Source organism: Anomaloglossus baeobatrachus, chromosome 3 (assembly GCF_048569485.1).
Source record: "Anomaloglossus baeobatrachus isolate aAnoBae1 chromosome 3, aAnoBae1.hap1, whole genome shotgun sequence".
Taxonomy (NCBI): Eukaryota; Metazoa; Chordata; class Amphibia; order Anura; family Aromobatidae; genus Anomaloglossus; species Anomaloglossus baeobatrachus.
The window spans coordinates 546,422,646-546,449,052 of record NC_134355.1 but is presented as its reverse complement, the minus strand read 5'-3'; positions in this window follow the sequence as shown (position 1 = coordinate 546,449,052).

Here is a 26,407-nt window from a genome sequence, read left to right as displayed (position 1 = left end):
AGACAGAAGACCAGGATCATGGAGGGGTGAGAGGGAGTAGTAAAGATGGATTCCCTAGGTGCGTCTGTGTATTTATTTTTAATAAAGTATTTTTTCTCTTTGTGGGGTTTTTTTTTACCCCTTTATTGGAGATTTTTAATGGCCGGGTCAAACTTGGCCTGACATTAAGAATCTCGGGCTTAATACCAGCTGGTAAAACAAAGTTGGATACAGCGCCAGAAGATGGCGCCTCTATGAAAACGCCATTTTTGGGGGCGGCTGTGGACTGCAATTCGCAGCGGGGGAAGGGGCAGAAAGCTTGGGCCATCTACGCTGCGAATTTCAATCCCAGCTGCCTAGTTGTACCTGGCTAGACACAAAAATTGGGCGAAACCCACATAGTTTTTTTTTTAAATTATTTCATGAAATTCATGAAATAATTAATAAAAGGGCTTCCCTATATTTTTGGTTCCCAGCCTGGTACCAATAGGCAGTTGGGCGTTGGGGCCCGTACCTGCCTGCTGTACCTGGCTAGCATGCAAAAATATGGCGAAGCCTACGTTATTTTATTTTCTTAGTTTTTTAGCAAAAATAAAGAGGGTTTCCCTGGATTTTCCATTGCCGTCACCGGTAATCTCACCGTAGCCTTTACATGTGGGGGTATATCTATCTTTGGGGACTGCTCCAAGGCAGATTAGCTTTCTTATATCTCTATCTTTGAGATTATTTAGTTCTCCGACTTTTTCGAGGCATCCAGGTAATCGTAGGCACGCCCCATGGCTACTTCTAGTTGTGTGTCAGGATTAGGTCTTCAGTCCGTTAAGTTTCCAGCCACTCTGTTACCTTTTGGGGATTCCGCATTTTTTGATCCTCCTCAGTCCCTGAATCATAACACGATCTGCTGCTGTCGGAGATTGTGCGAAGTGATGTGACACTCACACAGTGACAGTCAAAGTTCAATCGATTCCATGAGCCAATAAACCAATATTTTGTTGACTACATTTGCAGAGTACCTAAGTGCCAGAACAGAAAAAAATCCTCCTCAAGTGACCCAATTTTTTAAATTACACCCCTCTGGTTATTCATCTACGGGAATAGTGACGATTTAGACTCTTAAAAACACCCATAGTGTCAAACACAGTGAAAGTTGCAGAATTAAAAAATGCAAATAATCCCTTGTAGTGCCCGTACATTGTGCCCAGTTCATCTTTCTGTAAACCTGCACCCCATACACGTAAGTGGGTCTCCTCACTACAACAATGCTAAACATGTGTACAGTAACTGTGGTTTAGGCACATTGTGTGACTCTGAAGAGAGGGGGCATTTGGATTTGGGAGCGCAGCTTTTGCTCTCTTTCCTTTTTTGAGGGGGGAGCCATAGTGTTTATAGAGAGTCTTTGTGCTACCGATAATGTGGAAGCCCCTAATATTTCCGCTAACCAATGACAGACCTGAGTGGGGACTTGTGTTTTTGTAGGGTGAGTTCAATGCTATTTGGTGATGATTTTGGAACTGAACATTTTGGATCATTTCTCATTTATTTTGTGCTCTGTGCTGAACACTTACATCAGGGATTCCATTTATATCTCCGAAATATGTGATTTAGGTGAAACATGTGACTTATCCAGTCACTAATGAGGCAGCAGAGTTACTTTGTACGCCGTTTGACCTCTGTTCAGTGGTGTTCATCTTTTCAAAAGTGAACAAAATAGTTGATAGCTGCACTCTTGTGCACGCCTTAAAAGAGGCATAAAAAGATGGACTTTCCCAGACCACTGGCCAGATGTGAAGTCAAAGTGATTCCCTCGACCTCATTAGACCCTGTGCCCATGGGACAAAATTCATGTGGATTTTGCTGCGGAAAACCTGTGGATTTTCTGTGTTTTTCCAGACAAATCCGCAGGTTTACACAAGTACAGTCACTCCCCATGTTCTCCTATGAGATTTGGGGAGTGCTGTTTCAATGCTGCAGATTTTGCACCAGCGGGAAATGTTGTGGATTTCCTGAAGCCGCACCCGCAACTGCATGTCAATTATTCCTGCAAATTGTTCCTCCCGATCTCTATACTTACCAGCCTTGATTGAAGACACCGGAGACTCTTCCTTCTGTGTAAAAGAGCGGGGCGGAGCCAGGAGAAGGCTGCAAGAGATGGGTGGGGCCTGCTAGAGCTGCGTCATGTGACCGCCCGAGCTCCGATCATGTGACAGCCGGAGCTCGTCCAGGCCCTTCTTCTCCAGGAGCCGGCCGGAAACCAAGTTGCTTTGCGGTACAGGTAAGTATGAACTCACCGATCACTCCAGCACTTGTTCTGCATTGAGGATGCAGTGCCCAAGCCTTGGTACTGTATCCTCAATGCAGAATGCCTGCAGCATATCCGCAGGACATTCCGCTAGACTTCCGCACCAAAAATGCAGCACAACTCAGACAAAGTTGTGCTGTGGATTTCTGGGAGCTCCTGCGGAATGTACTGAGGATATATCCGCAAGACACTTTTCCCGTGGGTACATGGCCTTAAGGCCGCTTTACACGCTGCGATATCGTGACCGATATCGCTAGCGTGGGTACCCGCACCGATATTGTGACCGATATCGCTAGCGTGGGTACCCGCCCCCATCGGTTGTGCGACATGGGCAAATGCCCGTGGCGCACAACATCGCCCAGACCCGTCACACTACTTACCTGCCCTGCGACGTCGCTGTGACCGGCAAACCGCCTCCTTTCTAAGGGGGCGGTTCGTTCAGCGTTACAGCGACGTCACAGCTGCGTTACTGAACCGCCGCCCAATAGAAGCGGAGGGGTGAAGATGAGCGGGACGAACATCCCGCCCACCTTCTTCCTTCCGCATTGCGGGTGGGAGGCAGGTAAGGAGAGGTTCCTCGTTCCTGCGGTGTCACACATACCGATGTGTGCTGCCGGAGGAACAATGAACAACTTCGTTACTGCTGCAGCAACGATATTTGAGAATGCACCCACATGTCACCGATGAGCGATTTTGCACGTTTTTGCAACGATGCAAAGGTGTCACACGCAACGGCATCGCTAAAGCGACCGGATGTGCATCACAAATTCCGTGACCCCAACGAGATCGCTTGAGCGATGTTGCAGCGTGTAAAGCGGCCTTTACAGTGATTTTTTCAGTTGGGAATTTTGTCTGAATCATATTTTTCAGAGATTTAGGGTACGTGCCCACGATCCGCACATACTGTTTCCTGGACGCAGTGTGTTTTCTCCTGCAGAGACACAAGTGTGCTATGCAGGAGACCACAGCTGCCCATGCCCATGATCAGGATTTGGGGCACTGGGAACTTTCACTCTGATTTCCCAGCTGAGAATACTCGAATGTCTGCAGCAAAAATTGACATACTTCATCTAGGGAAGCTTCTCCACAGGTCAGTTTATGCTGCGGAGAAAAGAAGGACAGAGGGCATGGGATTTCTAACAATCCGTCCACTGTGCTTTTACTGCACAACACAGCTGTTTGTATGCAGCGAAAACACAGAGAGTCCAATATGCTGCTATTCCTGTTTGTGGGCACGTACCCTTACACGTAATCCTGGTGTAAGCGCTCAGCGTTGAGCGCAGTATAAATATGAGCCATGCCGTACCACGATCTTTTAGACAGAATGAACAAATCAATAGTAGGTGAAGAATTGGCTTTATTTATTTATTTTTTACGCCATTCACCTTGCCATATAAGTGATTAGGTGGCTTTATAACTCTTATTAGTACGATTACAGAGATATTAGATTCATGTAATTTTTAGGTTTGGCGACTATCACAGTAAAAAGTGCTTTTTACAAAATTAAGGTTTTTTGTCTCCCTGGAATTTGAAGGCTATAGTTTTCTTATTTTTCTGCTGAAAGGATCATGTGAAGGCTTGTTTTTTGTGTGATGAGGTGGAGTTTTTATTGGTACCATTTTTGGCCACATAATTTTTGATCATTTTCTATTCTGCTTTTTGTGAGGCAGAATCAAGAAGAAACAGCAACTCAGGACTATTATTTTTTTTTTCATCATTCACCGTGCCCTAAAAGTGATAAGATATCTTTATTTTTCAGGTCGGTATGATTACAGCGATACCATAATTATGTAGCTTTTTCTTTTGTTTTGCTGCTTTTACACCATAAAACTATTTATAGATAAAAACAGTTTTTGCATTGCTGTATTCTGAGAGCAATACTTTTTTTTTTATTTTTCGGCTGATGGAGCTGCCTGGCAGCTTGTTTTTTATGGGACAAGATGATGTTTTTAGCTGTACAATTTTTATTTATATATGCTTTTTGATCGCATTTTCTTCTACTTTTTGTCAGTTGTACATTCAAAAGACAGTTTTTGCTACATTTTTTTTTTTTTTTTTACCGTGTTCACTAAAGGGGTTAACTAATGTGACATTTCTATAGCTCGGGTTGTTATGGACTTGGCAATACCAAATATGTGTACTTTTTTATTTAAATTTTTTTCAGAAATAGAATTATTTATTAGAAAATTTAGTTTTAATTTTTTTGTTCTTTATTTTGTGATTTTTTTTTTTAATATTTTACTTTTTTAAACATTTTTTTTTACTTTTTCACTTAGTCCTTTTATGGGACAGGATCCAACAGTGCTCTCGTCGCAGTTGCAATGTTCTGCAGTGCTCAATCTCTGCAAGACATCACATCTGTCAGCGCTGCACTGTAAAGGTACCGTCACACTAAGCAACTTACCAGCGATCCCAACAACGATAGGGATCGCTGGTAAGTTGCTAGGAGGTTGCTGGTGAGCTGTCACACTGCGACGCTCCAGCGATACCACCAGCAACCTGACCTGGCAGGGATCGCTGGAGCGTGGCTACACGAGTTGCTGGTGAGCTCACCAGCAACCAGTGACCAGCCCCCAGCGTGGAAGATGCTGCGCTTGGTAACTAAGGTAAATATCGGTAACCAACCCGATATTTACCTTGGTTACCACCGCACGGAGCTACACGTGCAGAGAGCAGGGAGCAGCGCACACTGAGCGCTGGCTCCCTGCTCTCCTAGTACAGCACACATCGGGTTAATTACCCGATGTGTGCTGCAGCTACATGTGCACAGAGCAGGGAGCAGCACACAATGCTTAGCGCTGGCTCCCTGCTCTCCTACTTACAGCACACATCAGGTTAATTAACCCGATGTGTCCTGCAGCTAGCTACATGTGCACAGAGCAGGAGCCGGCAGCACAGGCAGTGAGAGCGGGGGAGGCTGGTATCAAAGGTAAATATCGGGTAACCAAGGACAGGGCTTCTTGGTTACCCGATGTTTACATTGGTTACCAGCCTCTGCAGAAGCCGGCTCCTGCTGCCTGCACATTTAGTTGTTGCTGTCTCGCTGTCACACACAGCGATCTGTGCTTCACAGCAGGACAGCAACAACTAAAAAATGGCCCAGGACATTCAGCAACAACCAACGACCTCACAGCAGGGGCCAGGTTGTTGCTGGATGTCACACACAGCAACATCGCTAGCAACGTCACAAAAGTTGTTCGTTAGCAGCGATGTTGCTAGCGATGTTGCTTAGTGTGACGGGGCCTTAAGTCTGTGTGGTCACACAACAGGCAAGATCACACAGGCTCTCTGTAGGCTCTCCATACTCAGGTGACCCAGAAGTCATCATGATGACCTTGGGTAAGTATGACAATGATCAGGCACTCACGATTAAATCGCGGGGGCCCCAATCAGAGATGAAAGGGAGCGAGAACTGTCTCCCAATCCCCTAAGTGTTGCAATCGATATTGGTCGCAGTAATTAGGGGGTTAAACAGCCGGCGACAGTGCAGGCACCATCCCTGACTACCAGGGCAGGGGCTCGGCTGTCCCTCCATTATTGGTAGGATGAACTGGTATTTCACTGGTCATTGAATCACGTAAAAATACAATGTACTGGTACATACCACGATCATGAAGGGGTTAAATACTATGAAACAAAACAACAGGAGAACTACAAAATAACTTTATTTTAACAGATACAGACCACCCAAAATAGTACACAGTGTACATGCTTTTTGGGAGATTCAAGTCAGAGAAACTGTTGGCCAATTAATGCTTGATATGTTGGCCACACAGACCCTACTGCAGTAAAATTAATTTTTTTAAGAGATTTAGGCCACAAAAATGGGACAGAGAGAGCTTTTGGAAGATTTAGGCCACAGAAACTGCTAGACAGTGGCCAGTTACAGTTTGTTAGATTGGCCACACAGTGCCTGTAGCAGTGACATTTATTTTTTTAAGAGATTCACACCACGCAAACATCTTTTTAGGAAATTCAGGCCACAGAAACTGCTGCAGAGTGGTCAAATACAGCATGTTAGATTAACTACATGAGGCCTGCTGCAGTCAAATATTTTTTTTTTTTAGAAATTCAGGCCACCAAAAATGGGGGTACGATGTACACAGAGCCTCTTGGGAGATTCAGGACATAGAAACTGCTGCACAGTGGCCAATTAGAGCCTGTAAGATTGTCCACGAAGGGCCTGCTGCAGTGAAATAAAATTATTTTTCACAGAGCCCACTAGAAATGGGGCACCATCATCACATAGAGCCTTTAGGTGCTGTACGCCACACTGGAACCTAACAGTGTCGCTCATTCCAGCACTATTCTATCCCTGCTCTTTTCAGAGCAAAATGGCTGTGTGGCCCGTGATCTGGCCTTTATGCAGGCCTGATTACGTTGTGCACTCGTCATTCACAGCCATGCCAATACTTTGCTTGGCTGCGATAGCTCCAGAAGTGCCAAAAGCATAAAGGCCTGCTGATTGGCTTCTCTGCAGCCTTTGAACGAGCTTTATTTGGATTACAAAACCGAACAGGAATCAGCCATATAGTGAAATGCCTAGGCTCAGGTCCAAGAGTCGGACACAGGGTGTTTGATATGATTCCTGAACTTTTCAGTTCAGGTTTGCTGATCCATAGTTGTAAAATCTGCAAAAATTCCTTTTAAGTACCAGAGAGAACATTTTTAAAGTTATGTGCTGGCTTATGGATAACAGTAAAATTAGACCACATAACAATATACATTACAGTCTCAGTGTTCACTCCATGTAGTCCATAGTTTTATACTCTTTGTATTTATTATTATTTGTATATACCATTATATGGCTGAATATAAGGATACAATGGTTTGAACCTAAAAAGCCAAAGATATAAATAATATAAAAATATACCCTGCTGTAACTAAATAAAAGCATAGTGCATATTAATAAACATGGGGTACTTAGTAAACACTATTTTTGATCAAAAAAGCGTAAAGTCATCCTACCACGTCAAGGTGTACCCAATCAGTACAGTACTTACACTCTCTAATATTAAAAGATCACCATGTGTCAACAGACATCAATCTGAATAAGGGCATAGAGTGGCTGGGTCCCAACTGGACACACATCCATGGGAAGCACTAGATAAAATGAAATGCCCAGCTCGCCAAGAAGGGGGCTACACCCTATTTGTACTGAGTACAAGAGACTACAAAAAAAGTGAGCCGGAGTATGAATTGGTGAACATGTAACTTGTAAGCTCATGTTCACAATCTTATGGTTAATAAGACATAAAAAAATAAAAGAAAAAAATAAAAGGAACATATATACTGCTGTAAGTAAATAAAAGCATAATGCGTATAAATAAACATAGGGTACTTAGTAAACACTATTTTTGATCTAAAATGCGTAAAGCCTTCCCACCGCAACAAGGTGTATCCAATCATGACATTACCTAACGCTCTCTAACATTAAAACCTCACCATGTGTCAACAGACATAAATCTGAATAGGGCAGAGAGTGGCTGAGTCCCAATTGGACACATAGCTATAGAAAGCACTAGATGAAATGAAATGCCAAGTCACTGAAAAGGGGGCCACACCCTATTTGTACTGAGTAGAAAACACTACAAAAAACAAAAAAGTGAGCCGGAGTAGGAGTTGGTATACATGTAACTTGTAAGCTCATGTTCATACTGGCCATAGGACAAAGAAAAACCCATAGAAGAAAATAATATGAACCTATACCCTGCTGTAACTAAATAGAAGCATAATGCATATAAATAAACATAGGGTACTTAGTAAACACTATTTTTGATAAAAAAAAAGTGTAAAGCCATTGCACTGCGACAAGGTGTGCCCAGCCGGGACAGTACCTACACTCTCTAATAATAAAAAATAAAATAATGGTTTAAACCTGCCTTGATCAATGGTTTGATGTAACATTGGCCTCAAAAACTTGTCAGAAGACATATCTATTGGGAGCTGGAATTAGAATATTTTTCAAATTGGTTAATTTAGAAATAAAAATAACCAATTAGACATTAATAATAAGTCATGTGAATATAATAATAGTAACAAATTAATAAATTAGTAACTGATTAGTAATCAGTTAAAGAGCTTTTACTATCTTTTTAGATGAATATTGTATGAGAGTGCTTTTAAAAATAATCATTTTTGCAACTTACAGCTTATTAAAATTTGAATCTGTTTTTGAGATATTATCACTTTTCTCTTGTTTACAGTTCTTTGGCTAGGATACTGACCATCAGTGCTTTGGAATTTGTAAGCAATGAGCTGAAGCTCGATTAGAATGTTGCTAGCAATCATGGCTAGCTTTAAAACAGTACTTAAGGCCACTTTTACACGCTGCGACATCACTCAAGCGAACTCGTTGGGGTCACAGAATTTGTTACGCACATCCGGTCGCTTTAGCGATGCCGTTGCGTGTGACACCTTTGAGCGATTTTGCAACATTGCAAAAATGTGCAAAATTGCTCATCGGTGACATGGGGGTTCTCTAATATCGTTACTGCAGCAGTAATGAAGTTGTTCCTCATTCCTGCGGCAGCACACATTGGTATGTGTGACACCGCAAGAACGAGGAACCTCTCCTTACCTGCCTCCCGCCCGCAATGCGGAAGGAAGGAGGTGGGCAGGATGTTCGTCCCGCTCATCTCCGCCTCTCCACTTCTATTGGACGGCGGATCAGTAACGCAGCTGTGACGTCGCTATGACGCTGAACGAACCGCCCCCTTAGAAAGGAGGCGGTTCGCCGGTCACAGCGACGTCGCAGGGCAGGTAAGTAGTGTGACGGGTCTGGGCGATATTGTGCGCCAGGGGCAGCGATTTGCCCGTGTCGCACAACCGATGGGGACGGGTACCCACGCTAGCGATATCGGTCATGATATCGCAGCGTGTAATGCGGCCTTTACAGGCTCAGATGAAAAAAGCTTGAAAGCACTGTGCTTGCTCTATTGTCTATTTGAGGTGGTCGGTCTCCAAGTTAACTAGCTGTAAGCAAAGAGAACCATAAATCTTATAATCTGAAGAACAGCTAAAACAATGAAATAGTCGTAAATTACTGAATTGCTTGTATTTGCAAGCACTAGCCTACAATATCGATTTATAAAGATGGGAAAAAACTTTTAATAGTGGATGTAGGTGAAGGGTGAGCCTGCAATTTATATTTTTTTGTTTGTTTTGGTAAGCTTAAGGTTTGCAAGTATAATACTACCTGATATGCTATATTAAAAAAACTAGTTTTCTATAAACTGCAACATTAATGTCTCAACATATTATTTAAATAATATTAAATAATATATATTTTAAATGCTTGAACGTGATTGGGTAAACTACACATTTGTAAGTTTTAACTCTTTGATTGTGGATGCCTGATATATTTCCTGAATATTTAATTTAAACTATAAAATACCATTTTTAAATTATGTATTAGACTGAGAAATTATACCTCGATGATAAGCTCACATCCTGATAGATCTATGGAATTGTGTGAATAAAGCCTTACTCCTTTCATGTTGCTGTCAATTGCGGGATTATAAATAGCCTTTCAGTTTGTCCTTCAGCTTTGCATTAAGCCAAAGTCCTCATGAAAAACATGATTCTGAAATTCTTGCCTAATGAAGCATAATGTGTATTAATGGCTTCTATTACAGCTTTATTTCATGTTTGCTGGGGAAATCCTTAGTATGCAATAAATTGTAATATGGGGGTACAGTGACAGAGAAAACAGTATAACCCTTGCATATAATATTCTGCCTCTTTTTATGTATTTTAATATAAACCTTCTAATTAACTATTATTCGAAACTGAGGATAATTTTATTTCTTGTGCTTTACAGGTTATTTAAAAAGGTAATTAGAATAGAAAAAAAATATTATTATTCCTGAAGATGAATAATTATATGTTTATTATTATTACTATTATTATTATTATTATTATTATTATTATAAGTAAGGCTCTATTTAACTCGATATATTTTATTTATATCAGCTCTTTTAATGCTTTTAATGCAAGTAACTACATTTAGCCATGGTACAAAGAGAATACAGAAACAATACATGAAAATGCAGAAAAATGTTTATGGCTGAACCTACATGACAAGCATTTTTTACCATTTACCTTTTGTGCAACCCCTATATCTTCATAGATTGTGAGCTTGCGAGCAGGACCCTCACTCCTTTTGGTATCAGTTATGTGTTACTCTTTAATATATTTATTGTTTGTACATGTCCCCTTTGAATTGTAAAGTGCTATGGAATATATTGGTGCTACAGAAATAAAAATTATTATTTTTTATAGTTATTATTCTATGTTAGATTGATAAATTGACAAAACAAAAAAAGGAAGTATGGTAGCCAGTGATGAGCCAGTGTAATTATTACTATTTGCTACTCGCACGGATTGTACGGTATTCGGAGTACTCCTTATATTGCAAACTTTTGTGTACTCAGCTAGCAAAATTTGTATGCCCCGCCCAGCAGGTTTTGCGCCTGATTTGCAGCCACTAAACATGCTGAGGTTCTTAACTAATCACAGTAATTCCGCAGCCATTTTGGTTGTGGCAATACTGTGATGGCCTGGCTGTGCAGCAGAAGGGTTTTTAGAGACCCTATCATTTTGTCAACAAATATGCAGGTCACCCACATTGATCCAGGACAAATTCATTCTCTCTATCTCTGTCTCACGCTCTCTCCAAGCATTTCACAATCGCCCATCACCGATGTGGCACGGCTGTCACGCTGCTCCTGCTGCCTCTCATTCTTTTTCTGGGGCCGCTCATTAGGCTCATACATACTCACTGCTTCTTCCTACCACCAGCATCTGTGATTGGTTACAGTCAGACACTCCCCCATGCTGAGTAGCAGCTGTCTGCAACCAATCACAGATGCTGGTGGGCGGGTCTATATTGTAAAGTAAAATAAATAAATCATTTAAAAAAAACTGGTGTGCGGTTCCCCAAATTTTGATACCCAGCCAAGATAAAGCCCCACAGCTGGGGCTGGTATTCTCAGACTGGGAAGTTGCTGGGTAATATTAAAATATATTTTTTATTAATATTATTTTAAAAGTATGGGGAAAACAGACAAGGACATACACAATAATAAAAAATAGAGAACCCTATCTTACCAAACAATTAACATCAGGGTATCGGTTTTGTCACCTCTCGTTTTGAGAGGGCTCTCTATTTTTTATTATTGTGTATGTCCTTGTCTGTTTTCCCTATACTTTTAAAATAATATTAATAAAAGTTATATTTTAATATTACCAGGCTACTTTATTATTCTTGACTTTTGGGGTATTTTTGCTTTTTGCTACAAATATTCTCAGACTGGGGCAGTCTATGTGTATTAGCCTCTCGTCAGCCTAAAATGGAATGATGGAGAAAGAAAGTTCAAAGTGATCCACTACCCAACCTAGCCTCATCTCATATTCTCACTCAGATTGGATGATAGTGAGGAAGAGCAGCAGAAACAAGAGATGGTTGCCTGTTGGAAGTCTGGTTCACATAACAGACTTTATGCCTTGTCTGTGACCCTCGCATTATACACATTTTGGCCAACATCATTTAATGGTTGTGCACCGTTCTTGACCCACACTACAAGGAGAACTTTCCATCTCCCCTTCCTGTGGCAGAGAGGTCTACAAAAATGGAGCGAGCAATACCACAAGGTGATAGCTGAAGAATCGGTCAAGAAATTCCCATCTGACAACTATGATGGCAGAGATTCCAGTTCTTTATACAATCAAGGAGTAAAGAAGAGGGAGACACACATTAGGACCAATAGAGGCAGGAGAAAACTATTAAAGGTCTAAGATATTTTTATTAGATCCTCCTGTTAGGGTGAACTTTTAACCAGAGATCACTAGTTGCCTACTGCCTGGCCGAATTGATATGGGCCAAGTGCATGCATAAAAGAATTCACACCAGACACAGTCGGATATGAAATCTCTTCTTGGTCACAGTAAAGATGGCACCAAACAGAACAGGGAAGAGCATGCGTCCTCTTGATATAGGCTAGGGGGCGTACACAAGTTCAGATATGCACATTTAGTGGGACAGTTCATGAGCTAGCCAATGGGGAGATCCGTGTTGCTGTTGATGGGCGGGTCTGACTCCAGTGGATGAAACCATGGTGATGGGAAGGACGTCATTTAGTGGATCCATGCTGATGGTTTGGTCTATGATGTCATCTGATCTGTGGGTTGGTCTTCTAGCTTCACCAGGGGTCTTCCCTTATATGGCGGTCTTCTTTCATCTGGACATTCCTTGCATTCCAAGCAAGGTGTGGTGAACAGGAAATTGCAGCTATCTTTATATCTGTGTCATGTGTATGATCTGAAACCTGAATTATGTAAGGCAAATCGACATATTTCCCACAATCCCTTGTCAAGAGGTTAATTAAGTATTTGATGGAAAGGTCCTCCTCAACAGTCCCCCCTAAATACTTTATTAACCTTCTGACCCTACCGTGGTCCTCTAACAAATCAGCTCTAATGCTTTAACTGCAACCTTTTTTCATTTTTCTATCCGCTATACAAGCAATGCTAAGCCTTTGCCCCCGCTGGTACAGACTGCTGATCAGAGAGTTGATCACATCCCACACACACAGTTCACAGAGGCACAGGTAATGTCCCAGTCCTTAGAACAGACTATTTAATGCTGAAGAGCTCACCCAGATTTTGAGATTAATCAATTAGAAAGAGTAAGGCAATTGTAAGAATAAGCTTCTTACCGTTATGCTGTAGCTTTTAGCGTTACTGTTTCTGAAAGACTGATATTCAGTCAACATCTTTCCGCGTCTTCTAGACTTTTCTACCTGAATACACCTGATTTTTTTCTACCTGAATACACCTGATTGTATCACAACTCTAATGTTTATGTTGGTTTTTTTTTGTCTCAGGTTCATAATCTACCACTAGGACGTCTTTAACAAGATTTCCCTACCCATGAATCCGATTACCTTCAGTAACACAGAGTAGCACTTTTACGGCTTCAAATACCAACAAATAAGACAATACCAGTTACCTACAAGTGTATGTTATCCTTAAAAAGTCACTTAAACCCATAAAATAATTGAATGGTTCAGGTCAGATAACGTTTTTCCCACCATGAGCCCTTATTTGTGTAATGTTCCTGTACCCATTGTTCCCTTATGGTTATTTCCCATATATCATCCCCAATCTAGAAATTCTCCATAAGGTTCTATGTGAGATAATCCAGAACTATGTGTGTTGTGACCCTCATTCTGCTGGTACGATGGACTCTTTACAGTGGTTGTTGTCTCCAGATGGGTTTTCCCTCAAGCTTCATGGAAGTTGCTGTGGTTGGGATAAGCTGGATCGGTCCACCTGATTCTGACTCATGGCTCACTCTGACTTGTCTTTTTAGGATCACCCAGTCTCCTGGCTGGAGACCACGTGCTCCTAACACTGATTTAGGATCTGTAATTGGAGGATACACATGTTTAACACACTATATAGGCAGTTGTATGAGGCTCGTACATCACTGGTCCGGATATCACACTGTATCTAAGAAATATAATCACATTGTAGGTGCTAAACCGAAAATATCTTATATAAAGATCTAATTATTAAGGAAAAGGAAAACGAACATTTGTTACATGATTTGCCAGCGTCCACCATTATCTTGTGGATTGTTACATGTTTATGTTATAATCATTAAAATTCCAAACATACATCCACCCATGTGAGTAACTATAAACACAATTAGATATTCCAATAAAGGAGGGGCAGGGATTGGGACAATAGCCCTAAACTCTCCCTACCTCCCAGCGGAGGTCGGCACCCTATAAGGCAAATTGTCGCCCCCGCTAACCGACGGCTCATCCTTCCTATCCCTACACTGCAAAGCTAAGACGTGCTGCTAATGTCAGTGAGGAAATATAGAAACCGTGAGATACAGGGGATAAAGAGGCGTCAATATGCAATTATCCAATTCATTCCCAAAGATTAAATATTCACACTCTGTATTTTACATAGCTGTTTGGTAGCTTAAATCAATATGATACAGCAAAATTCAAGGACCAAACCCTAAAAGAAATTAAATATTTCACATGTATAACATGTACCCACTGTATCAATATAATAATAAGGCCAGGTAAAGTCATGAGGAGATCTTGTCCAATAACAGACCCTCCACTGTCCAATTCACACTCAGGCTAATTAAAAAAACGCATATTTGTCAGACATTTAGCTTGAAAGAAGCCCAACGTGTTTCTCCCTTCTTCACAATGGCAGACAGGGGTTCATCAGGGGCATCCCCAGGTACTGATCTCTATAGTGACCTCTGCTATAGAATATGTTCTTTTACCACTTTTTAGGAACTCCATCTTTACATAGCACCAGCATCATGAGTTTTGCAGCAGTAATGTTTTCCATACTGGATATGTTTCAGAGCAGGCCTGAAAAGAAATTCACTCAACACACACAAAACTCATATAAACCTACTCATGGTAGATGTATATGACTAATCTGCAATCACCGGAGCAGTAGAGTGGATGAGGGGGGTGTTTCTACAAGGCCTTTACAGTTTTTTCTACCTTAATGGGCACACGTCTTACAAGACTGGATGTATCTGGCCACCTGGGTACTGAGCAGTGGTGCTGCCCATATCTTGTCCACCACCACACTCTTTGTCACATGTTCATGGGTTACCTGAGCCATTATTGAGTAGAGCACTCATGGCAGAGAAAGCTTACCGCCCTTTATCCACAGACCTTCCTCAGCCAGCTGGCTCCCTGCGTCTCACACTCTGTTCCTTGCTGAATCGCTTGTTCCTGTAAGGATTTAAGAACACGAGGAGTGACAGAGGTCACGGACAACGTGACAGGAGCCACCGAGGTACTGGTACTGGTCTGCATTGGTAAAGGACTCTCAACTCTAGGCCTATTCACTGCTTCTTTGTTGCCTGCTCCATCAGTCACCGGCTCTTTTGATAACAGGAGAGCGCCTCCACCTGGGCTCATACGCACTCTCTACGGTCTTTATAGATTTATCCGATCACACTAGAAAAGATCCGCTGCCTATATGCACATTTTCCTATCTTACCCCCCTCCGCTCTACTAACCACAGTGATCGCAAATCTTCATCTCGTTCTCCTATTCTGATGGGAGAGGAGGGAGTGGTTTTATTTTTATTACCTCATGTTGCGTAACCTCAGCATATCCAGTGTAGAATCAACCAGCATCTTGGTATCTGGATCCATCTACGGAAAAACTCAAAATCTGCATTAGCAATGGGCTTATCTGAGACATGTTCAAAACCTGACAATTCTTGTTACATCAGAGCAATCATGAGATATATGTGCGTCTGCTGTATCCTCCTTACAGATAAAAATATAAAGAAAACTTAATAGAAAAACTCAATCGATGAACAAATTAAAACCTTAAATAATACGTGTGATTTTCCACATCATCTTCCCCCCCTTTTTGAATCTATTATCCAAAACATAATTAGATTCAAAAAGTGTGTGGCCCTGGAGCTCTACATTTAGGCATAAAAGTCACATTGTAAAGATTGTACCTAATCGGGAACACCAGAAATATTGTTTTTATCTGTAACTTAATAATGGAAAACCCTTTCAATGGCTTTTATAACCTTTGCTTGAACCACAGAAATCTGCACTGCAATCATTCTTTCTATAAAAAGAAAGCAGATTATTCAATACATTAAATATAAAACACAGAATTCCATAAATCATCCACATTCCTTAAAACAAATTATTGTAATTATTAATAAATATATTAATAAATTATTATATTATCATTATTATTAAAAACTATAATAACGTAGCACAACCTCTGGATATTGGATATAAAGTCGTTCATTTTTGAAACATTGAGGAGATTATCAGCATCTCTTTGATACTGTCCTATAACTTGAAGGGATAAAAGAATCTAGAACAAATAAACTGGCCATGTGGGAAAACAAAATATTGATTTGCCATAGAAAAATTATCTAACAGACTTCTATGCTTGAAAAGCTATCAATGAATCTAAACATGTCCACAGTTAACTTTTATTTCTTTGGGATAAAATTAGTAAAATAAAAACTAGTTTCAATAATGTTTTCTGATACACTTTACAATGAATGAAATGCAGAAAGCCCTCTTTTTTTATTTTTATTTTTTAAAGAAACATGACCATGTTTGGGCTGCTCTTTTCACAGCAGGCCCACAATAGATTCCAAGGGGAGACAAAAAAATCCTGTTCCACAAGTTTTTTAGATTGCTCCTCCCCTCAAAACCAGATAGAAAGAGGCTTCTTCAGCTGCAGGAGACAAGTCAAATTTCCCTTCTTCTGTTGATTTATTTGTTTATTTTTATTTTTTAAAACATGCAACTCTCAGGATCAATCTATCAGATCCATAACGGAAATATTTATTATTTACTTCTTTATCATGACCTCTACTGCAAATGTACGTTATTTAAAGTTTTTTTTCTAATTTTATTGCTTACTAATTAATAAGATATTGCTCCTTGTGACTGTCCTGACTCAATCCAACCTGCACACTGGATCTATATTAAGTGTCTTCCACAATAACCCAATCATTCAATGTTCCATCTTTTAGTACTATAAACTTTTACTAACACTTCATATGTTAGTCAGTGAGAGCAGTTTTGTCAGCTGCACTGAGGACTATAGAAAATGGCCCCACAGCACGTGATTTCCTTCTCTTTGTTGGGATTGTAGCATCAGGTGGGGGGAAGGGTAACTGATTTTTTTTTTTCCTCTCAAGTATTTTCCCCTATATTCTATAGTCTGTGTTTTATACATACACACACATACATTTGTATATATCATATATACACATATTCAGATATCCACAGTCCTGGACCAACTACAGTTAAAACACCTTTTTTTTTCTGTCCAAGCATATAGTACTCCATCTAATCCATTGTTCATACATTTACAGAGCACATGGTCTTCACACATCCCCCGAACTTTTCTTTGTTTAAACCATGCATGCCTCAGACACCATGTGCTTCATCCACCATTTTGGCATGTGGAACAAAAAGGCACTAAGAGTCTTTACATTTGCAATAAAGGAATACCCACACAAGCAGAAATTAGAATATATTAAATATTTATTAAAGTGCTGAAGGGTATAACAGTGATTAAATAGATTAAATACATATAATAATAGAATAACCAGAGGGGAGCTGTGCTGGAGGGAAAGAGAACCCCACGTGTCCCAGAACCTAGAAAGGGAGTTAGTTCCCCAAATCTAGAAGTGATCATAAAGATTAGCGGCAAGTGCCGAAGGTGAGAGGCAGCTGCATCAATGGTTTAAGCCTCACATGTAGTAATTAAACTACCGTGTGTAATATAATAATGAAGGCAGCGTTACTCACCAGAAAGGATCACAATGAAACCGGGATAAAACACGTGGGGACCGACCATTTTGGCATGTGGCAGGGAGAAGGACCTCACATCTGCTCCAACTCTCTCTCTCCTATTTTCTGTAGTCTGTACTCCTATATATATATTTATACACACACACACACACACACACACACGTCCACAATCTAAGTCTAATTATAGATAAAAAAACCTTATTTTTCTGTCTAAGTATATAATAGTCCACCCAGTCTTTGTTCAAACATTTACAGAGCACATGGTCTTCACACATCCCCCCCCTCACTTCCTCTTCTTTGTTTAAACCATGCTTGCCTCAGCCATGTACTTCATCCACCATTTTAAAATCTGACCTAAAATGGCTGCAACCAAAAATAGCACATGGTTTATCACATGATTGCGGCCTAGAGTCCCCACATCTCAACAAAGTCCACTCTCATTCGGATTTTTTTCGACCACAACTACACACAACTTCATCAATTTCTCCATCTTTCTCTCAAGATAAACAACACCAAACAAGCAATCTTTCTCTATGCATACCAGATAAAAACGACAGACAAAAATACGGGGGGGAGATGACTCACAACTGAAACACTAAAGAAAATCTAGGGTTTGCAGCATACACTTCCAAACTAGTCCTTGTTCTGAACTCTACAAAACACTTCCTCTACCTGGTCTCTAATTGCCTCAATCTACCCTTGTACCCGGTCTCTACAACACCAAGGCTCCTGTAACAAGCCCCACCTGGATGTCTTCCACCCAGCCCTTTTAACCCAGACTCTTTTTTTTAACAAGCCTCTCTTGGAGGACTTGTAACTAGCCTTTCTAACACAGGCTCCCGTTAACAAGCTCCTCTTTGGAGGACTTGTAACTAGCCTCTCTAACAAAGGCTCCTGTTAACAAGCTCCTCTTTGGAGGACTTGAAACTAGCCTCTCTAACACAGGCTCCCGTTAACAAGCTCCTCTTGGAGGACTTGTAACTAGCCTCTCTAACACAGGCTCCCGTTAACAAGCTCCTCTTTGGAGGACTTGTAACTAGCCTCTCTAACACAGGCTCCTGTTAACAAGCTCCTCTTTGGAGGACTTTTAACTAGCCTCTCTAACACAGGCTCCCGTTAACAAGCTCCTCTTGGAGGACTTGTAACTAGCCTCTCTAACACAGGCTTCCGTTAACAAGCTCCTCTTGGAGGACTTGTAACTAGCCTCTCTAACACAGGCTCCCGTTAACAAGCTCCTCTTTGGAGGACTTGTAACTAGCCTCTCTATCACAGGCTCACGTTAACAAGCTCCTCTTGGAGGACTTGTAACTAACCTCTCTAACACAGGCTCCCGTTAACAATCTCCTCTTTGGAGGACTTGTAACTAGCCTCTCTAACACAGGCTCCCGTTAACAAGCTCCTCTTTGGAGGACTTGTAACTAGCCTCTCTAACACAGGCTCCCGTTAACAAGCTCCTCTTGGAGGACATGCAACTAGCCTCTCTAACACAGGCTCCCGTAAACAAGCTCCTCTTGGAGGACTTGTAACTAGCCTCTCTAACACAGGCTTGTGAGCCTGTGGAAAACACGTGTCTAACCTGGCCAATTAAAACCGAGCTATATCTCTAGTCATTACATACCAGCCTCTTATTTAGGCCTTGTACAAAACCATATTAACAAATTTGAGAGCTCGTGAAAAACACGTGCCTAACCTGACCAATTAAAACTTGCGCTTTATCTCTAGGCCTCTCGCCGAGTCATTCACTCTAGGCCTCGAGCCACAACTCTATTTAAATCTCCACCAGAACCACAAAACATATGACAGGCAACAACCAAAAACCGTACCACATGGAGCGTCCTCCACGTTTCCAAACACTGCTCAAAAACCTACTTGCTCTCCTAACTACCAGTCAATCTCCCCTCAAGACAAATACACACAACAGACAGCAGGCAACTGAATATGTGACAGTTCTTCTGAGAATAATATGGCAAATAGCTGTGAGACCCGTCTGCCTGTCAACAGATACCCCAACAAACCAGACACAGTCAGGCAATCAGTGCCACACACCCCACCGAGACCAGGGGAAGACTACAGATTATGAAAAATCAGCAGACCTACCATACTCTCGTTAGGAAGTGATCAAATTCCTGGGGTGTCCAGCACGTCATGCCATTCCAGTTGCCGGTTCATCAGGATTTCAGGTGTCTCCGTCTATTGGCCCCACGTTGGGCACCAATAATGTTAGGGTGAACTCTTAACCAGAGATCACTAGTTGCCTACTGCCTGGCCGAATTGATATGGGCCAAGTGCATGCATAAAAGAATTCACACCAGACACAGTCGGATATGAAATCTCTTCTTGGTCACAGTAAAGATGGCACCAAACAGAACAGGGAAGAGCATGCGTCCTCTTGATATAGGCTAGGGGCGTACACAAGTTCAGATATGCACATTTAGTGGGACAGTTCATGAGCTAGCCAATGGGGAGATCCGTGTTGCTGTTGATGGGCGGGTCTGACTCCAGTGGATGAAACCATGGTGATGGGAGGGACGTCATTTAGTGGATCCATGCTGATGGTTTGGTCTATGATGTCATCTGATCTGTGGGTTGGTCTTCTAGCTTCACCAGGGATCTTCCCTTATATGGCGGTCTTCTTTCATCTGGACATTCCTTGCATTCCAAGCAAGCTGTGGTGAACAGGAATTGGCAGCCATCTTTATATCTGTGTTATGTGTATGATCTGAAACCTGAATTATGTAAGGCAAATCGACAAATTTCCCACAGTCCTTGTCAAGAGGTTAATTAAATATTTGATGGAAAGGTCCTCCTCAACACTCCCACTGCCCAGGCCCTGGTGCATGGGGTATTCTGTCAAGGAGAGAAAAGTTCATGAAGATGGTGAAGGAGTACCTAGCTGACTGTACCAACATCCTCTGTGATATGTCTGTACCGTACAACTCTTGGCTGTTCCAACTGGACAGGTAAATAAAGAATGTACATCTGGAACTCCAATGGTGTGAACAAGGTGCAAAACTCAAAAGCATATAACTATACAATAAAATAAAGAGTTGCACACTAGTCATAATGTATGGGGAAATAATGAAAAGCAGAACTGCTATGGGAATACTAGAATGAAAAATACAATGAACTATCTGAAAAATTAAAAAAACTTGAAAATGGAATATGCATATCTTCTATGAATAATCAGAATACAAGAGATGTTTAGACATTGTATTGATCAATGCAAAAGAGCCCCAAAACCACGCGAAGGTAATCGCTATTTTTGGGGTTCTTAACTTATGTTTTTTAACTGTGAGGTTACACATAAGTTAGGAACCCCAAAAATAGAGATTACCTTGGAGTGGTTTATGCATATTCCATTTTTAAGTTTTTTTCAATTTTTCAGATAGTTCATTGTATTTTTCATTCTAGTATTCCAATAGCAGTTCTGCTTTTCACTATTTCCCCATACATTGTGACTAGTGTGCAACTCTTTACCTTATTGTACGAGCTGGACAGGTGGCATGATCTCTACCTCTATGCCCTGGAGGTGCTGACCTGCGCTTTTGCTAGTGTTTTGTCAGAGTGGGTTTATAGTGCCACTGCGGGCATAAAAACTGTAAAATTGGTGAAAGGCTGACTTTTCTCAAAATGAACAAGGCATGGATGGCTCAGACATTCCAACCCAGTGTAGGACAGCAGCAGAACAGAAAGTCAAATCAAATATTCTTTTTTTCCTGTTGTAATCCCATGCACCCCTTTCCTGAAAAAAAAGGGAATACGGTTCATTTTTTTTTCTGGGCCTCCTCCTTCTACACCATAGCAACATAGTTATCAAGTGGCTGTTGCTCCAAATTTTTTGAGGGCCATTAGCTGACCCTCACTCACACATAATATCTGTCTGGCTTGACTACACACTGATGTGAATCAAGGCTAAAATTATTATAGTGTCGATCTGCCTACACTTGGGTATGCTTTTTTCTAGAATCACTTGATTCTATGTTGTGCTGGATTATTGTACATTATCTCACTTGTTTCCATGGCTTCGAAGAGAAATTGGACTCTAATGACAACCTTTCTCGAGAATATTAAAAAAATATAAATTATATTCCCAAATTGGTGCATATACTTTGGAAACAAATTGCATACAGAATAAGATCACTCTATATTTTGTAGACACTTGAGATAAGTGTGGTTATTCAATGTTCTGTCTGCTTCTTTTACCTTCAAACAGCCATTCATGATATTACTGTTATGCTTTTTCGGCATGTTCAGAACATTGGTAAGAAATCCTTGTTTGATGTCCAAACATGTAATAGGGTATGTGCGCACTAGGCGTTTTTTTCACGCTGCATTTTTATGTGCGTTTTGTCTCAAAAAACGCACCCGCGGCTAAAAAAACGCGCCAAAACACATGCGTTTTTGCCGCGATTTGGTGTGTTTTTTGCTGCATTTTTGCTCACTGCGTTTTTAATCAGTGCACAATGCCATTAAAGATTGTTGATGAAAAAAAAAAAAAAGGTCTGATGTCATTTCCTTCTTCAAAATGTTCATTGTATGCAGGAGAGCAGACAGCTGCAGAACTAGTGTATGCAGGAGAGCAGACAGCAGCTGCAGAACTACAAGGCTCAGCATCCTCCATTCACTAGTGTATGCAGGAGAGCAGACAGCAGCTGCAGAACTACAAGGCTCAGCATCCTCCATCCAGGACTGTATGCAGTTTTTTGCCCAAAAAGAAAAAAAAATGACATGGGCTTCGCCATATTTTTGTATGCTAGCCGGGTACAGCAGGCAGGTACGGGCTGCCCCCAACCCCCAGCTGCCTATTTGTACCCGGCTGGGAACCAAAAATATAGAGAAGCTCTTTTTTTTTAATTATTTCATGAATTTCATGAAATAATTAAAAAAAAAGAATGACGTGGGCTTCGCCTAATTTTTGAGTCCAGCCGGGTACAACTAGGCATCTGGGGATTGGAATCCATAGTGCAGGGTGCCCAAAATTTCTGGGCACCCACACTGCGAATTGCAGTCCGCAGCCACCCCAGAAAATGGCGCTTTCATAGAAGCACCATCTTCTGGCGCTGTATCCAACTCTTCCAGCTGCCCTGATGCCGGGTGGCTAGCTACACACACAACACAACACACAGAAAAATATTTTTATTAGAAATAAAACACAACACAATTAGTGACTCCATCTTTATTGAAATAAAGAACCCCCCTCCGCAGTAATCCTGGGTCAGGGTCCCGCGCCGTCCAATCCGGATCCAATATCATCTGATTGGTTTGCTGGAAGGCAAAGCGATCAGATGATGTGTCAGGATCAAGTGCCTGAATCACATCACACATCAGCTGATTGTATAAAAGCCGGTTATACAATCAGCTGATGCATCAGTAGAAAAAAAAAATAATACTCACTTATGTGCTGTGCTGATTACCGGCAGCTCCTGCAGCGATCGATTGGACAGGAGTCTGATCCCATCCAATCGCTGCAGGAGCTGCCGGTAATCAGCTGATGAAGTCCCCTGACGGCAGGATCAGCTGATAGCCGGCCGGGCGCAAAAAAAACGGCGAGACTACGATCAGCTGATGCGTCAGGTGACTGCATCAGGTGATCCACCGCCAGGTCCTGCAAGCAAGGTCCTGCCCCGGGGAGACTGCACACAGGCAGAGCGGCGGTACCGGGAGGAGATGGGAGCAGGCATGGCACCGGGACCCTGCAGACAGGTGAGTATATATGCCATTTTTTTTTTTCTACTGTTCACTTTGGTTTTCGCCGCTGCCTCCACCTCCCGCCCAGACATGGCGCCGCACGGAGCTGACATGGCACCGGGCGGGTTGTGGACGCAGCGGTGACGGTACCGGGAGGATTCACGCTTCTGTGTTTACCAACAGAAGGAATCCTCTTCCTGTACACGTCACTTTACTGCCCACCCCTTGCGTTTATAGCTGCGTTTTTAGTCATAGAAACGCGGCTATATGCGTTTTTCATTGCGTTGTTGAACATTCATTGAACTCAATGGGTGAAAAACACAGTGAAAAACGCAGAAATAATTGACATGCTGCATTTTTGTGGTCACCACAAAAACACAGCTACAAAAAAACGCTGTGTGCAGACAGCACTTCTGAAAACCCATAGACATTGCTGGGGAAGCAATGTCACTGCGTTTTCAGCACAAAAACGCGGTAAAAAATGCCGCTAAAAACGCGGCAAAAATGCCTAGTGCGCACAAGGCCATAGATAGGGGAAAGCCATGTACTGCATATTGCACTTGAGGAAATAGATTTTTTAAAAACAATTTCTTCTTTTTATTGAAATCTTTCATGGTTTCTCTATAAAAATGTAAATGGTAGAGCTCTTAGAACATATATTCAGATGATAGCATAAAACTACAGTATATATACTGTATATATACACACCAACAAGCTAAAGAGTAACAATATTTTGAACTTTTGACTTTCAGGTGCCATATCTCACCATCCACTACAGCTTTGAACTATTAGACTACCATCATTTTAAAGATAATCATTTTAGCTGCACAAATTACTGTACATCATGCATAAAATAGACTTGCAACTATTTAGCATATGATTAGTTATGCAGACTCTTGTCATGTCACTCTATTGTTACTGTTCTGCTCCTGATGGTGTAAAAATATTTTTCTTCCTGTATTCAACAAATCTGTTCTCATATTCCCTAATATCTCACTGTGTTATTAAGTTGATTCCAAATCAAAAGGTCACTGATTCAAATCGAGGAGCAGCCATGAATATTTCCCAAGAAAAGAAAAACAGCATCATCCAGCTCATTGGCAGGAAATATATGAAATGAAGTCCATGCATCCATTCAAAAGTCACGAGGTGGACATCCAGGCAAAATATTGAAGTCAACAAAAGTGATGGGCAGACCCGGACTGCAAAAGTCCGGATCTGCACAGGTTCAAACGTACCCAAGCACTGACCCCGAGCCTGGAATTCTCAGGGAACTCTGGGTAATGATCCAGGTCTGGCAACTTGGGTAATAGAAAAAATAAAGAAAAAGGAGAAAGCAGGCATGTTATACAATTTCCGATGCTTTTTTTATCAGTGTATGAGTATATTTCTCTTCACTTACAGTTTAGTAATAGGGGATATCATAGAGACCTCCCATTACTAATATAGGGCTTAGTGGCAGCTGTGAGTTGTCACTAACCCCTTATTACACCTATTGCCATCGCACCAGGGCAATCGGTATGAGCAAGGTAAAGTGCTGGGATTGTTGCATCTAATGAATGCAACAAGCATAGATGGCTGCATACTGCTATTTTTAGGTGGGTGGGACCCATAGCATGGATCACCCCAGCCTAAAAATACCAGCCCCCAGCTATCGGCTTTATCAAGGCTGGGTATTAAAATTGGGGGGACTGCACACTGTTTTTTAAAATTATTTACTAAAATATTTTATAAAAGATGCATGATGTCCCTCTTAGTTTGATACACAGCCAAGATAAGTGCACAGCTGAGGGCTGCAGCCAATAGCTGTATGCTTTATTTCTGCTGGCTATCATAATATGGGGAGTTCGAACTCCAATTTTCTTTATTAATTTATTTATTTTTACACCAATATAGACACACACAGCATCTCTGATTACAAGCAGACATATACACTGTCACACAGGTGGGAGCGCATCTCACTGCAACCAACAAGAGACTAAGGGACTACCCGTGGGTGGGGGAAGCAGTACATATGCATGAAGGATAATGAGTGGAGCCAAAAGTAGCTTTACAACTGCATGGAGACTTAGTAAATATAAAGCACTTTCTCTAATCCCCCTATCCCTTCTACCACCATTTTAAGCACCTGATTCTGGTTCCCATAGACTTAATTGGAAACTGGCATCCAGCCAGATATCCATGGTCAATTCCGGGCCCGAAAATGGGTATTTTTAAAAAATCATGGGTATCTGCGAGTTCACCCATCACTAGTCAACAAGATCTAGACGTTCTGGCGCTACAAGCATGGCAATGGATGTGGTTTATATGTTTTGTAATAGTGAGATCACAGACATCAATTCAAGCACCATGTGACACACATTACACAAGTCTGGAATGGTGGCCCCCAAAAAAGGTGAAGAAGCATTGACTTCAATATTGTCATAAAAAGTGTTGGCTCAAGATTGCAAAAAAGGGGTGGTTTGGAGCAATGAGACGCAAGTCAATAGAGTAGGCTCTAATTTTTTTTAGGAGCAATGCAGTGACATAACAAGAATTTGCTTAACTAATCGTATTCTACATAGTTGCAAGTCAAATTTATAAATGAGATAGCCAAGATAATTGTCTATGAAATGAAGGTAGCTTCAACTTTGAAACTGTAGTGGATGGTGAGATGTGTAGCCTAAATTTAAAAAGTTCAAAACATTGTTATCCTTTTGCTTGTCAGTGTAAATAAATGCATTTAGTTAGAAATCTATTATAGCCATTTTCTTACTCAGATAGAACATATATGAGAGGTTGAATATTTAACGTTTTGATTTATTTCAAGTGTTAAAAATAAACTGATGTAGAAACCGATGACCAGAACACATGAAAAAAATCTTGCGGCAGAACCTTGTCTACCCTTGTATAGCCTCTCCTCATCTTTTTATGTAAACATCTGGGAATTATTGAGACAATTGCTAGAGTTTTGGGATAGGAATGATGTCCTATTCTTGTCCTGTCTAGCTGCTTCACAATCCTGGGTATTTGTTGCCAGATTTTTTTCTCATAATGCACCAAATGTTTTCCACTGATGAAAAAGAGCATGTGACCAGTTT